The 17,829-nt window shown below is 31.1% G+C and overlaps 2 protein-coding genes across 3 annotated transcripts in view; both read right to left on the bottom strand.

The window, feature by feature from the left end:
• The window catches only part of LOC145971789 (uncharacterized), a 41,699-nt gene extending 33,057 nt beyond the window's left edge, over positions 1 to 8,642 (bottom strand). Inside the window, exon 1 of the mRNA XM_083099842.1 lies at positions 8,214 to 8,642. The gene's annotated coding sequence lies outside the window, so the exon portion shown is untranslated. The remainder of the gene's footprint in view (positions 1 to 8,213) is intronic.
• The window catches only part of LOC145971786 (uncharacterized), a 261,713-nt gene that overhangs the window by 222,364 nt on the left and 21,520 nt on the right, over positions 1 to 17,829 (bottom strand). The window lies entirely within an intron of this gene.

Genomic DNA, 17,829 nt, shown 5'->3' on the forward strand with positions numbered 1-17,829 from the left:
TTTAGCAAGCTTACTAAGGAAAGTTCTTGTTTTACGCAATTCAAAGTTTTGCTCAATTGAAAAACTTCATAACTGTCAACGTATTATTTAATACAATTATCCAAGGAAATGAAAAGTTTCCAAATATTTCATTTGACAATAGTATATATAATTTTGTTTTTTTAGTTGACGTAATTGCTAAAGTGCGCAATATTTAACCATCAATTAACGATACTAAGTTGAGTTTAAATACCGCAGATGCGCGATACTATTTAATAATTTGCGATAATACAAACAGACTCGAATACGTTCTGCATTCTCTATGTACGCTCGACAAACATTTACATCTATTTCGCAAACTTGAGCAAAATTTCGTTAAACATTATGTGTCTCTTCTTCTCCCTTCCTCGCCTTGTTATATGACTTGAATGCTAATAAAATAAATAAGCATAACTTGAGATAAATTTTAGCGAGAGTATTAATGCGAAATCTTCGCGAATTTTTTCTCTTGAGTCACAATCCTTGAATTTCGTATAATATAAAACAATTATCTTCTGTTGCTTTTCATTCGATGAGTAGTCATACGAATTCGCAAATATATGCGCTTTGTATAGTTGTTGTAAATTCAAACTGCAATTTTGGCTCGATCGTTGAAATTGTTGTCGCGGTAATTTATTTTATTTTATCTCATTGTGGTAAGGTTGCTTTGCGATCTCGCTTTTAGCATCATTTTGCTGCACGCACGTTATGATATTTGCAACGTTCTTTTTCTTCCATAAATTTAACGTGCGGCTCACATTGCGTAATTCCCCTAGGCGTTATATCGCGTGCATGATGTAACATATGGATAAACGTGTACAAATAGCCCCTACTTGTGTTACATCGTCTATTAAATAAGAAATCCGTGTTGCTTTCGTGTTATGAGAAATGTATTGAAAAATTATCTGTGATAAATATAAAAATAAATATGTAGTCATTTTTCTCAATATGTATATAATCATTGAAGAGGAATTTAATGAGATTGATTTAACTAGTCAATCTAAACGTAAATCTAATATGTGAAAAACTGTTTGTGTAATAAAGTTTTTATGTAAGTAGACTGTAAGCAATATAATTATTTTGAGATTAATATAGTGAATAAAGAATCAAGCATAAATATTTTCTATAAATGCAATTCCATATGAATAAAAAAATCAAACCATTACTGGAAAGTGATGCAAAGACTGTAATATAATATAAAGCATTTATTTTGAAAAGTAACAATTTTGTAAGAGGAGAATTTCTTTCAAAATATTTCTCAAATTAATATATTGTAAACTTTTTATAGTGCTTACGGCTCGATAAAACAATCCATTCATGCTCCTGAATATGTACTTTCTTTCTGAGCAAACTGTAGCACCGGTTAGATCGGTCCAACGCCTCATGAAAAGATTTCTCGAAACCAATATCCAACGGCAGTCAATTAACGTCACGCTTCTCTGCACCAAACTTTCGACACTGTCTTACTGAATTATAAACAAATTACTGTTTTATGAACTGTTGTATATACACATATTTCCGAATCGTGATTCGAAGCGATTCGATCACGTCGAGACTACGTGAGAAGATGAATAATACGAATATTATATTATGGTCCAGAAAGTATAAATCACAATATTTTTTTTATCACGGACAGAGTTTAAAAATTATTCTTTTTTCGATATGTTTTTTCGACAAATGTCTAAAATATATTTTTTAGCAATTTAATTAAACGAACCACGATCTTTCCAAACTATTTTCTTTCGATTTTTCATTTTTCCACTGAAATATTTTTATTCAAATATTTTTTTTTCTAAAAGTTATAAATATCTGTTTATTTTCAATCTCTTATAATTAAAAAAGTACCATTACGATAGTTTTTATTTCCAATATGTAATCTAGAAAATGCGCGTTATTTGGAATAGTTTTGTTTGCATCATAAAAATAAAAAAACTTATACCTTTATAATGTTTCCAACAATATAATTATTATATAAAGAGCAATTTATAGTTATCCAACTATGTTCTAAAATGAATGAATGAAGGTAAAGAGCTTGTAAAGAGCGTTTTAAAAATTGTCATTGATTTAAGAAGAATGTTACGATATCAAGATTTTTGATAAACTCGTCTACTATTGACTCAATCAACACGTCACTTTGCGTTAATACACTTATACTGAAACGATAGAGATAAAAGATAAGTCAACGCAATTTCACAATGCGCGATGAGAAAATGTGTATATGTATAGTGTAAAATAAATCAAGAAAAATCTACAGGAAAATCAAGAAAAATCAAGAAAAATCTACAGGAGAATGAATTATGTAAATTGGGATGCAAATGATGAAGCAAATTGACGATTAAATGATCATTAAAAAGATATCCCGAAGTCTAATAACCGCTGCGTTCGATCGCGAATGGAATTAACCTTGATCTCTCTCTCCTGCATGTGTGAGATATTCATAGATTACCTCGATTATTAAGGTCGGCTTCTATGAACTGCATACTCATAGAACTAAATGCTCATGATCGTATTTATGTGTTACAGCCTTTCTAGAAAACAAATACCACTTGTTCTGCAGTATTTATGAGCGATATTAATCACGTTATCAACATAAGTCAGATGGAATCAATGTAAGAACTTAATACCAAATTTTAATATCTCTTTCTTTGTCAATCTGCGATATATAATTAAAATATAAAATAATAAAGAAAGAAAACACACTTAAGTAACTTTTCACTTCAACCATTTTGTTTAAAGCTGATAAAAATTATCAAAATTTTTTATAAAAAATTCTCATTTCCTCTCCTCTTTAATATTTTTCTATCTCTTCTGATAACAAACTAATACATGGATACATATTATTAAATGAGAAATATATTTTTTTACGTCGAATATTTTGTTCGTATCTCAAAGTTATCTTAACTTGTCACGTGCGACAATTGTCATATAGCTGCAAGCAAATGGCGATCGTAAAATCGTACGCGTATGCGTCGGTATAATCTTAACACTCCAGCTAATCATGAGACTTGCATAACATGTCGTACAACGTGAAAACGTTATAAGTGTAAAAAAAATGCAGATATAACATGCTGATAGAGATGTACAACATATGATAATATTAACCAATTTTAGAAGAAATACATAGAGGAAAAGAAAGAGCAGTAATAGTTACTTGTGTGATTGTAACATAACGTAAAATTATTCCGAAAATATTCATATTTTTACTACAATCATAAAATTAATTCAATTGAATTGTCATTATTTGCGTTTCGACAATATTTTTAATCAGAAAATCCGCGAGAGATATTAAAATATAGTAATTTAATTCACGACATTTCTTTCTCTCAATATCAATATTAATTTGATTACTTGTAAATATATATTAATCGTTCTTTATAGAATAAATCGAATTTCAAAAAGCTCATGAAAATTAATATTATTAATATTATTATTAATATTATTAATATTTATTTCCATTTTTATTTAAAAAAATTACAATATTTAAAACTTAGCTTTTGTTGCTTTAAAAAAAAATAGCTGATATTAATGAATTAATATATGTCCAATAATTCAGAGAGAGGTTTTTATTGACAGTTTAATTATAGCACAATAACCTGTTATAAAAAAACGTCAAAATTTATATTCGCTTTCAATTCAAATGCTCTAAATGTATTTGCATATAGTATCTTTCCTTCATTATTGATCAAATTGGTCTCCAGAGTGACAGTGCATGAATAGGAGAAAAGAGGGTGGGGAGAGATAGTTTAACTAATTTTCTCCGCACCATTCTATTCCACCGGACGATATCAACTCTCAGATAAATTCCATCCTATTCCTATTATTTGTACGAGATCAGTGCAAGAATAAAAATGCCGAATAGCGAAATGATTATTATCAATCGCCATTTTCTTGAACCATATAATTATTACTCCGCGCGCACGACATTAATCGTACTTTTCGATTAATCTCTCCGAATTTTCGTATATTCCGAAAATCAAGCTTTGATTTAGAGGGAATCAATAATAGTAGCTTTATCCATTTAATTTTATTTTGTTTATATCTCATAAAAGATACACAAATTATTGCAAAAATGTGACGGATGTACTAGTGCAGTTTTTATAAATAAAATAACAACACATATTAATATTTCTGTAATATAAACTGTGAAATTACTTGCATAAACATGACGAGAACAGGAGCGAATGATAGAAATCTCGTTTTTCTTGAGGGTTGATTAAATTGACAGAGGTAGAAAGAAAAGGACGAAGGGGAGACGGAGGCAGAGGGAGGACTGAATTTAAAAGGGATACGAGCAGATGGGGATTACGACACACGGGCATGTCTAGCGTTTAACCCTACGCAATACGCTTCACCGAGTGATTTCGAACTCTACCTTGACGCCAGGGATATTATTCAACGAATAAAAGCGCTATGAGAGGGAAAAATAAAGGACTGCCTGGAGAGCCATACGGCGCACTCCGAAATTATTAATTATGCTTGCCGTGCACGGACATCCACGTACACCCGGCTATCCGTAGCTGGCTTATGCTTCGGGCCATTTCGATCCCGCCGTTCAAAAAAAGAGAAAGCATGGTGCACATCACGGGGAAATTATACCCGTTATTTTTTTTATCGCTGCGGTCTCGCCCGGAAAAAGTGGATGGAACCAGCAATTTCTGACACGCAGAAATTTGTTGCCGATTCGGTTGCAAATTACAATATATTATTGCATACCGTTACGTAAATTTTTAAGAAACTTGATTTTAAAATCGGATTATAAATGTGACACGAAATAAAGATATAGCGTACTTTGATCTCGTTTTGCATCATTATATTATCGCAAATGAATCATATGTATCCGATGACATCCGTTGCTTGGAATGTTTTCAAATGAAAAGAATCATAGTTATATTATTAAAATATCGTCGGGTATATTACATATCATATATATATCATTCGATAACATTCAATGGTAGAAAAAATGCGTAAAAAGTATACATTCATTTAAAAGAAGAGATAAAATCTATTTTTTATTATTTCAATAAGATTAGTTATTTTAATTTATGCATTTCAATTATTGAATTGTTATTGCTTCGAATATGATTATTAAGTCTAAAAATTAAATTCGAAATTTTGTTTAATCTTTATGGTTATATACACAAAATTTAATTTAACATTTTATAAGATCAGAATTTAATAAAATTATTTTTTATTAAATTTTTTAATAAAATTATTTTTTATTAAATTTAATAAAATTATTTTATAATTTAATACAATTTTCCTATTTCATAAGAAATTTTTTATTTTATAGTTTTACTTTTATATAAAATAAAATGTAAATGAAATTTGACATAAATGTTTCATTTAACATATATAAAATTAATTTATGAGTAGCTTTTTCAACCGTAAAAAATATTAATTTATTATTTATAATTATTAAACTTATAATTCGCACGAGATGTTACTAATGTATTTTAATTTAATCGATATTCTGATAAATATAAATAGCTATACCTAATTCATTATGTATGTAATCCTTAAAATCTATGCATGATATTAAATCTTTGATATGTAATAATAATTGACATACGCACATGCTGATTAATGTATCAACGACATAGATTCACCCTAATCATCAAATTTTCCGAAATAATTTTTCACGAAAAGTTGTTTAATTGTACGAAATAATCAAGTTTAAAATAATCAATAAATAATTAACAGTTCGTATAATTTTTTGATGCGGCCAATAAAAAATTATTGACCTAGATTCTCGCAAATTGTCGGAGCATCGCTTCCGCTGTGCCATGATAAAAGTGAACGGACGCGGAATTTGCGATTCGCTTTCTCTTTCGACACGGTCGTTAAGTCTATAAGCTTGAACGATGAATTACGCTTCAATTGACGACGATTTGTTCGATGAACGATTTCGCAACACGAAGATGAGAGCTACTACATTCGTATCATTGAAGACAAAAGAATGCAACCAAATTATTTGTAAGCGTAAAAAAAATTAATTAATTTTTGCATAATCTCCGTTGAATTAGCAGCGTACGTAATTTCAAGCTTTCTTCAAGCGATGCGTTTACAATGAATGCGTTGGCTCCGCCCTTAATGATCACGCGAATTATTCGTCATACCATAAAAAAATACAAGATAATTAGCCATGATTATACCTACAAATGACGCTACATCCGCTTCGAAATGCATGTTTGACATAGCGACCGGCGTCGCCATAATTATGCCAATTAAAATGTTATGATCCCTTGTAAAAACTGATTCATTTTTTTCTAATTATAAATAATTTTTTCCATCGTAATTGTGAATATAACTGAAAATATGAAAGCATAACTGAAAATTTGAAAGCATAACTGAAAATTTTTATAAAAATGCACAATTAAAATTATATACTTTTCCTGCTATTCAATATTTCTATTGTGGGAAATTATTTTAGAGTTTCAGCCGCCATATTGATAAAATCTTACACTATGTGTAAAAGGCATTTTTCTCGTCGTACCGTGAATTGTACGCACGGATGAAATTTTCAACCATTTAATTTACAAATTCGTGAAAAAATATTCAAAATTTATTCTAAATTTATTATGAAAATGAAAAATATGCGGATATATTCACAGTCATTGCCGCATCTAGGTCATCGCTGCGTTCGACTCGTGATGAATTCCGTCTCTTCGTACGACTCGCGAATGTTAAGAGGAGCTCTTAACGGCTAAACGCGTAATATGCTCGCACGCAGGCATGCGCGCATAATTTTATACGCAGTATCTGTCTTACGGCCAACACATTGATATGCATACGCGTGAAAAACGCGAACAACAGGTGCGCTCGATCTGCGAGCGATACGCGAACGTGTGCTATGTCGATGAAACTTCCAGACATGTGCGTTTGCCAAGACAGGTGAACAAAAAATCGATTTCGTTAAAGCTCCATAAAAAAAATAATCTTGCAAAAACTTACCTTGCGTGAAAAGAACCCTAAAAATATGAACATTTACATTTTAGTTAAATAAACTCTGGATAATTCTTTTTCATGATAGATATGGATCTATGCGTATTTTTCAAATATATTCCTATTAAAATTAAAATGCAAAATTAAAAATATAATTTTTAGATAACAATCATAAGAATTCTATTGGGAGCTTTGACGTATATCGAGTTATGAGTTCAACACGAATAATCGTAAAATAAACGTAAAATATTACAGCTTCGTTCAAGGATACATGGATGCGTGTAGTTTAAGTACAAAAATTGAATTACAGTTGTATTAAAAAAAAATACCCGAAAAGTCTTTATAAAAGTAAAATTAAAATTTTAGCTAAAATTTAAAATTGGAAAATTATAAATAGAATTACTTTGTTCCATTTTTTAATATACACCGGACATAAATACAGACATATTCGCAGTTGAAAAATGCCATAAACATTACAAATATTAATCGTTGTGCATTCGAAAAATTTAAGTAATAAATGCAATAAATAAAAAAATGCAATAAATGCAATAAATAAAACGGAGGAATAAATGCAATAAATTCGAAAAAATGTAAAATACAAATGTAAAATAAAATGTCAAAAACAAATATTAAATTCCAGATCGCATAATAAAAAATTCAAAATCTTGTTAAAAAATTTGAAAATACATTATAAACCTGCATAATGTAATTATCGATATATATCATTTATAAGAAATATATACATATACATATCGTTCTCATTAAATACCGTTAAAAAATATTTCTTTACAAATGTAAGGAAAACATGAAATCATATTTCGACGCGCGTTACCGCTACTGTTATTAAAAAGAGAGCGACAAACATTGCAGAAGTGAATCGCATCGGACCTTGTTTATCGAAACAGAACGCGTTGAACGAATGTAATGATGTTGAAAATCATCAAATGAAATCGTATAAATAAACGCGTCGATTCGTGGCACGTTCGCTTCAAAATGCGCGCGGCTCCCACGGTCATCGAAGCGCGAGGCTTGCACGCTGCACGCGAGGAGCGGGAAAAAGAAAGAGAGAGAAAGAGAGAAAGAGAGAAAACGAAAGCAACACAACTCTCCTATTTCGGAGCAGTGACTGTGCACATCGCCAAAACAAAATTTCGTTCCACCCACTGCACTCTCATTTTACATATTAACAACGAGAAGTTGTACACGCATCCATGATTCTCGCGAGCGAAGCGGGCGGTCGTCACGTGACATACCTGCGTTTTGGAGCGTTGCGAATTCGAATTCCAACTCGCTGGATGCGCCTCCAGTAATCCAAAGAGCACACAGGCAACACGACACGTTTCTCTCACTACGCACACACACTGCCGGCGGAATAAACAGCGAACAATGATTTCCGCGCGAAAATCCGCGGAAGACGGAAACTCGGCGACAAAATCAGCGAGCAACGCACACGCGAAATCAGAAACACACGGGACGCGAGCGCGCGAAATTACACCGCACGGAGTGAAAATCGAAAGTTACGCGAGGAAGATTGACGTATCGATACCGCGGCAAGTCGCGGTAACGCGACTTTCCTCTCGAGGCTTCGCGATCGTGACATTAATGCAAATTTTTGCGGAAATATGCGTTCACGCGAGGACGCGGACAAGTACGACGCGCGATACAGTCCTCACCGCGGGAGCGCTGGCGACAGACTGACAGTCGTGACCTGCGCAGCCCCACGCGCCGGCCCCCCCCCCCCCCACCCCACCGCCTGCCGCCTGCCTGCCTGCCTGGCAGGCCTGCTTGCCTGCTTGGCAGGCCTGCCTGCCTGTCTGCCTGTCTGCCAGCTTCTCGCGGGCATCCGCTCCAACGCACGATTACGTTAGGTGTACGTTAGGTGCACACGAATTTTTACGGGTCCCTTCTTCCTCAAAATATTATTATTATATTAATTATCTTATATAAAGGTTGATAAAGAAACAATGTCGTGGATGGAAGAAGACTGTCAAAAAAAGGTATTTAAATGCTGAATTAATATATGTTGGTAATTTCACGAAATATCAAATCCATTGTACGATTCGCATTCTATCCATTTTCACTCTCGGTCGAATTTAATCTTCTAATAATTTTTAAGAATATATGTGTATATAATTTTCATATCAAATTAGAATAAAAGTTGAAATATTGCCTGCACGATTTATATTTCATATGTACTTTAAGTCCGATTTTTAAATCTTATAATAATAACTTGAAATATGATAATTATAAGATAAATGATTCTTATACTTTAATCAAGATACCAATACAATAGCAGACACCAGACGACTATTAGAGACTATTATATACCTCTAGAATCAAATCTATTTACTTGCTACACTTTTTTACTTACATATTCTTGAAGTCTACCGGCGTAAATGAGAATCTTCAAGTGACTTAAAAATTCCTTGGCGCCAAACGTAGTTCAAGGTTAGGCGCAGGGAAACGAATGATTATGCATTCTACTCCGACAAGAATAAATATAGTAAAATAGTTTAAAATGTATGCGCATATAATAGATGTAAGATAAAGCGTCACATGTTTCAGTTTCTATTTCTACTTTACGTGATTGCATTGCGAGGCGTGTTTCGAATAATGTACAAGAGAATAAAGAGGAATGCATACATTAATTATCCTTATATTACCATAATTGTATATTATCATAATATAAAAATAATAATATTATAATGCTTTCCTTTGCGCGACAGTAATCACATACATAGATATATACATATATACATTTTCATATATAAAAATATACACGTAATAAAGGTATATTAATATAGGAACAAATAATTTTTTGTGATAATTGATTGAGACAAATAATATCATTCTATAATGATTTAAATTTTACTTGATTAAATGCACTTGAACACAGTTTTGATTATGATTTCTAGTTTAAAGCAAGCAGCTATATTAAAAAAGAAAAATAATTATTTCAGAATATCTCATGTATTAAGATAGATTATTTTATTTATTAAAAATTTTATAATAAATGATATTATTAATTGTTTATGATTCGAGCATTTTTGTTGTTTTTTTTATTACTTTTTCTTGTCATTTACTTCTTGTAAGAATAAATAAATAAAAAAATAAGCATTCGGAAAACTGAATTATCGACACAGCTATAAAGACATATTTTTAATCGTGAAATGTGTTTTCTGTCAGAAAATGCATTGGACGTCGGTATAGAAGATTTCTGCTTGCTGCAATTATCAGTAAAATGGAATCTTATTTATTTCATACTTTTATTCTCCTTCGCAAGATGGCAATGTCATGGTAAATTTAATTTGTCCTTCGTGTGTTTAAATTCCTTATATGAAATTAAATATATAGATATATATCTGCATGCGTATATGTGTATATATATTAACTTTCTTCATATAACTAACTTTAAATTATTGTGAACTAAATCATGAACTGCGCAATTAGCTAGTGTACCTTATCAATTCTTTAACTTTACATTGAATTAAACATCATAATTGATTCATTATGTTAATCAAATAACATTGTCATTTTACTCACTTTGTAATTCATTTTATTAAAATTTTATATTATGTAACGAAATAGATGAAGCAAAACAGTATTAGTTTTGTAAGCTTTTCTAAGAATAGATGATAAGAATAGATGCTAAGAATAGATGATAAAATCAATAGTGAAAAAAAGCTCGATTTAAAAAAATTTTCGACACGACAGTTGATCTCTTATCCACTTGTGGCCACAGTGGCTACTTTTTGCTGACTTCGTTGTAAAGTAAATTCAAACAATACTTTTCTTCGATCAGTAACTCTAGCGATATTGTCTCCGGTCTTTCACAAGACAATACACTAGGGATCTTACTTCCGGCGAAATTCGATATCGAAGTAAATTCGATTTAAGCCCCGGACCCTTGACTTTATGCTCCCCGACTATCGTCCTGGGTAATGCGAGACCCGTTTTAGCCCGGAAAGGTCGAACTATAAATCCCCAATGATATCTATGATTGCAACGGACAGACGAAGGGAACGATTAAACTCTTAAAGATTCAGACGGTCTTACCGCGAAAAACTTTTACTTTTCTTCATTCCAACTGCCGTTCAATGCCAATAGCCGTTCCCGACATCAATAAAACATTAGTTACAGACTTTCGTAAAGTCAATTTCTATGAGAAAAAAATGCTTTTATTCGAATATATAAATCTAGCTATGATTTTTATATCTTTGTTTTAACTTTAATACAGACAAAATATAGTATGGTTTATCTCATTGTCAATATAATGCGCATATTTTACTTATAACACGTATTGAAGCTACCAATTATTTCATTTTTTTCAATATTTCTATAATTTTTTTACACATAAATTTCAAATACTAACTATTTAAATATGATCATTATAATTATATTAAATATTTCGAAGAAAAAGATCATTTTATAGACAAAAATTAATTCTGCGTAATGTATAGATGAAAAAATTCATACAATGATGTCACTAATATCATCTCAAGTGTAAATAAATTGGCGTGGAAAGTTACCACTTGAGTGAGCAATTAAGTCGAAGAAACGAGAAGTAAAGTAGAGCTTGTGTGCATGTAATCGTACCTTCTACGAAGAAGAAAAGAGGAAAGATGGAAAGTGCTGAGGATTAAAAGAGGGGACAAACGCTTATATAAAAGTTGGGCGAAAACACAGAAGTCTACCGACAATGGCTGAAGATGGTACAATGATAACCGAGCTGAAAGTATTAAATGTTCCTTCATGAACGTCGACGACGAAAAGAAAGAAATCGCTTTATTAATTTCTTCGTGCGCGCATATTTTAAATTCAAATTCGAGTCTAGAAATTGCATTTCTTCGCAAAGATATTATATATACACGTAAATTTTTATAATATATATACTAATTTTTACTAAAACATCAGGAAATATCAATATAATTTTTATTCTCATATTATCGAATCTTTGTTAATGGAAAAAAGACAAATTTCAGAAAACTATTTGAAGAATATTATTTGGTGCATCAATAATATTGTCAATAATATTTTCAACTAATATTATTGATGTGATATTATTGATAATAATATTGATCAATAATATTATAGCAAACACACTTGCGAACACATAAATCGGTATTTTCTTGCGATATACGTTCAAATGAAAGTTGTCGATGTGCGACATTATACGAGGACTTAGATGACTTTGAAGTGCTGCACATAACATCATCCTGACGTCTGATCCGCGTATCAAAAGCATTCCACGACCTTCGATTCCATTTTATTTATACGATTTTTACTTTTAACGGCTGCCGATATCTTTCACCTACGTTTCCGGTCTTCTCTTCTCGGTGCAAGAACCGGAATATTGAAGTTTTCGGTCACTGCCTGATTTTAACTGTACTACCATATCTGTGCACTAGATCCAGACGCTGTTCCGGTGGATGAAGACGCTGCAGAGCTGAAAATGGAGGGATGGACAGAGATAAGCAGGGGAAACGAGAAAGACAGGTGGATAAACGAAGAAACCGGCGCCGAGAGAAAAAGAAGGGTATTCTCACAAGGGTACACATAAGAAGGATGGGATGGAGCCCATCAACGAAAGAAACGGATAGCGAAAGAAGAGCGCGAGAAACGGCAAGTAAACGAAGCCCTTTTGACTTTCTAGGTCAACAAAATTGATTACTTGGCGCTTCAATGGAAATCTAGCATCTAAGCCTCTTAACTTTCCATCACAGTGTAAACAAGCACGAGATATGAGTAATTCTTAGCATCCAATTTACAAAAAAACGCGAATGATAGAAATGAATAAGATGGAATGGAAAGTCCTAATTATAGTAGAGGCATATATTTGAGTTATAGTCGGTCCGTGAGAAATTATTTTAATATAAGAAAGAAATCTTTTTTTATCACACAAAGGAATGTATTCAAAAAAACATAAAAAAATTACATCTCGCGATAATAAATAAAATTTGCATTTTTTAAAAATATAATAAATAAATTAGATTTTTCATAAAAGATCAAAAACACAAATTATTATTTAAAAGATCGATATAAAAAAATATCATTTAAAAACATGTAAAATACATGTAATTTATGAAATAATATTGAATACTAAAGACAATAGAATTAAAGGTTATTAGTCGTATAAATTTTATTTGAAGAAATAAAAATATTTAGACTTAATATATTCGCGTTATGTAATAGCACAAAAACCGCTTCAATTATTAAGACAAGTAGCTATCAAGACTGCATAGAAAATTACATAGTAGAGTGAGAAATAGAATTATTCATATTGAAATCAGGTTGCATTTATTAATATTTAATGCGCTTGCACGATAAAACAATCCAACAGAGAATTCTGAATGCTATTGTTTTACAAGGACTATTCGCTGTCGCGATGTGCTCTCTTCCGAGACGAGGTCGGTTCTTGACCGCAGTCACGCCACGCCAACCAGTCTTATTGTAGTCAGTGCATGTGCATTTGCGACTAGTTAAGTTATTTCTAGTGACGGCGGCTCTCGTAATCTAGGTGGGCACTACCCTTGTCGTTCGCGATCGCAATCACACATGTGCGCATTGCCATTATTTATTAATTCAAAAATTTACGACCATGGAATTCCGGTTTCGTCGCATTCCCGTCCGTAATATTGAACGCGTTTTATGGCCACCTGTACGTAGCCAATAATGCGCTTATACGCGCGATAGCGCGTAAATAAAATAAAATATCGGACTTTTATCGAATTCAAGCAGTACTATCGAAATATATATACAAGCATTATTCACGTGATTTTGGTTGAACACTTTTGCGTGGGGTAAAATGAAACATTTCAATCACTTAGCACGCAGACAGCACCCTTTTATGAACCATATATTTAAAATCACAATATTTCTTCAACAACTCAGACGTATGTAACATTAACTGTATATGTAATAATATAGAATGAGAGAGACACTTTTCTCTATTTCTCTTGAAATTTCGATATCATATAAGAGTTTTCACAACTTAAGCTCCGATATTAATGGCTTCTTCAAAACTTCTCTCAGATCGAGTATCTCTGGCGAACTTCAAATGTCATTCTCTCGATAAAAAGAACAGAGTGTACTATCTCATGTACTGCATTAAACAAAAAATTCTGCTCACAGAGTAACGTTGATACGTTATATCGGGCGACGCGCTTCTTTGCTTTCCCTTTATCGTTCAACCCCCTCGATATTCGACTCGGGTTTCTTTATTTCCGTCTGCTGGGAGGCATCGCGAAAAGGTAGAAATATCGACATAGTTGTGCATAATAATACAGCACGGCTCTGTCTTTTGTCAGTCTTAGGACCTAAGTTTCGTATTTCCGCGCTTTCCGCAATTCCCCCATCTCTTTCTGCGGCAATTCGTCTAATCACCACCATCTTTCGCGAAACAAAAACTGGGGGAGAAAAAAAAGATCGAGAGTTTCTTTGAATGAAAACAGGATGACTGTAATAAAAACTCTTCAGCTTTTACTTTTCAGCCATCCTTCTTCAATGTTATTCAAAATGAGTGAGCTGCCAATATAGAATGACTAAAAATTCTTAAAAGAAATATCGGGAAGTTATGGAAATAATCATAGGATGAGTAATATATATTGAATATTAGTTGCAATGTTTAAAAAAAACATCAGTTGCACAACGCAACAATATAAATATTATATACGATAATATATAAATATTTAATATATAAAAAAAAATTTTTCTTATTAATGATTATATGCATAAATATGTATTGCAGTGAAAAATTAGACATATATTTCCTAAATATTCTTAATTATACTTTTGATGAAACATGACAATTATAATCATAAGAATATAAATGCACGAGCAAGCGTAACAACTACCGCTTAATTAAAATGCAATCTTCCATTCTTCTTCCTGAGATTTTTTCGCAAAATTAATTGCAAGATCATTTCTCCTGCAATGTTTGTAAGGTCTCTGTTAGTGCTATGCATCTATCGAAAGATATTCGCACGTTACACGAGAAACAATTCCTGCTATCTCCTTGTATCACTATAGGCCATCTAAAGTTTCAACCATCTACACGAAAATTGATCGTATAAAAGACATTCCTGAAAGTCCGGCGAAACTCCTTTCGTTGTCGGAAGATCTTGGCGCCGTGTCCCGTATAAAATTTATATCAAATAATTCAGCAAAATCAAGAATAAGGCTGGACTCACATAGAAATAAAACGGTTATTTTTATATGAAATAGATGTTTATATGAAATAGGGTTTCCTAAAAAAACCCATCTTTCAAAATTTTTATATTGTCTATTATTAATATAAAAATCAGAATTGATAACAATGCGTGCTTCTTACATATAACAGACTTTAGATATAGATACTCGAAAAATATGTCATTATTAATCAATTAAAATATATTTTATATATTTTTACTTGTGTATTCTGTATTTATTATATATTTTAAATGTAATAAATATACATTATACTACAAATTTCATACTGAATGTATCATATAAATTAAATTATAATTATAAATTAAATGATAAAAATTTAAAAAAAGATTATAAGAATTTCTGAAAATTGTTCAAAAATTTAAAATATCTACGTAATCTAAAATGTATGATTGGTAATGGAATAATATACTAGATTGTTGTAAAATAAGAAATAATGAGTTCCGCTCCAAATGAAATTTCAACACGACTGTCGTTCTAGTGCGAACATCGATTGTCGAGAACGACTGTCCAGCAGAAAACGTACTACAACCGATACCACTTTTCAGTATGAAAAAGTGATAAAAGAATGAGTCCGAAAAGAAGAACGATGTCAAGCGAACAAGGAACAAAAGCTGAAAAAGAGAAAAGCGGAAACGAAAACGTAGCTCGAACATGGCAAAACAAAAGTTGGGAATTCAAGGATCAGGAAACGTCTCAAGGACGAGTAACAAAGATGGTATACAAAAGACGGCTAGAAATTTCTTCTGGAGAAGAAAATATCTAATTCTTCGATAAAAGCAGTGATTGTCAAATTGAAATATAGTCTAAATTCTACGATATGGAAAAATTTATTATGAACTAATTCTTGATTATTTATCTCTATGGTTATATATGTGTGTGTGTAAAATTTCAAAAAAAGATTTTTTTGTAGGTATTAAATATTTTTTAAGCCAAGAAAGAAAAAAATTAGAAAAGAAAAAAGAAGAGAAAAAAAATACGGGTATCTAAAAATAAAAAATATTAAAAATATTGAATATGCAATGCTAATTAGTATTTTACATATAATTGCAATTTTGTTGTAGTAAATTAAAATATACTTTAGATGATAAAATATTAATCGGATACGTGTTTGTTGCATAAATATATAAAATCTATAATAAATAGATATATTAAATAGACATATTAATCATTTTTTTATTTCTTATTAATATTTAATTCGTCCGAAATAGAAATATATTCCAAAAAATACATTTAAAAATAGTTCCTTATTAGGCAAAGCGGAGAAAAAAAGAGAATTTAGATATGTATATTATTTATTAATTTTAAAAAATTATTTAAATCTATCTATTATAGTTCTATTTCTTGATATAGACTTATAAGAGATAGGAAGTTAAAGAAGTTAATTGATTCACGGTTAGTTCTATCAAAAAGCTCATCCAATTAGAAAAATCAAGCTCGAAGAAATCCTCCGAGTTTTCACGAACAGATAACTATAATATTCTCGGTTCTTATACGAAAAATTCGTATCAAATCGACAAGAAATATTTTATCAGCGGTTAAAGTAAGTTTTCGATATCGAACTGGATTAAGATAAAATTTTTCCGCTTAGTTCACGGTATGCAGATGTAAGCGGATATGCTGCAAATAGATTTGCTACAAGTATGAGTGGAAATTGAATACTCGCGAAAAAGTATATTTGATAGAGAAAAAAGCGAAAGCAAAAAAACACATTTATCGCTATGCATAAATTGCAAGATATGAAACACAATACAAAAAACTCGTCTTATATATAAATCAATCTTCGATTCTTTTTTTTCGAATATAACATTAAAAATTCTTGCATTGTAAAATTATATGTAATCAGAGAATTACAGAGAAACATTATGTAAATATAAATGATTTATTAAATTTTTCCAAAAAAAAGAAATGCTCGATAATACGTTTTATATTACATATTTGAGTTGAATCATATATCGATCTGTACAGCTGTCGCGTTTCTCTATTGTTAATTAATAAATTTCTCGCCTTATTCGTTATTTCATGCTTCGAAAAATATTTGAATGACATATCTCGAGTTACAAATCACACAAGTCGATATTATGTGATTGTACAATAAACACACCGTTCTTTATAGTTTAATCATAGTCGATAAAACTCTCCCTTCATTATTTGCATTTTTGCTTTTATTACTTTTATTTACACAATAAAATATCGCCTATTATTTAAGTGGGAAGCTTGTATTAAATGCGAGAGAAAATAACAATTTTACGTCCATTAATATTGGAATTGGTAATGCATTAATTGAAGATCTTAAGAAGATAATTTAATTTTAATTGTGCTTGCCAATATTATGGTTAAATAAATATGGTTAAATTTGCTATTTATCGAAAAAAAATAATAATAACATGAAATAAATTTATCTTTCTTATCTTTACCAATATGCGCAAGATGATACTTTAAACAGAAATTACAGGAATCGAAGATGAGAAAAAGGAAAATGTAGAATATAAAGATTCAAATGGTTCGTTGCCAATCGCAGTCGTTACTTCCAAGTCAGCTAGTGAGCCATACAACTTTGTCTCACACAGTGCTAAGGATATCTTCTCGCCTGGTTATATACTATTGAATGGATAGAAATCGATGAAAGATACATTTTCTCAGTTACAACAAAGTTTCTCACAG

The sequence above is a fragment of the Camponotus vicinus genome, unplaced genomic scaffold, assembly GCF_025532165.1.
Source record: "Camponotus vicinus isolate PSW18456_S1 unplaced genomic scaffold, iyCamVici1.0 SCAF_5, whole genome shotgun sequence".
Lineage (NCBI taxonomy): Eukaryota > Metazoa > Arthropoda > Insecta > Hymenoptera > Formicidae > Camponotus > Camponotus vicinus.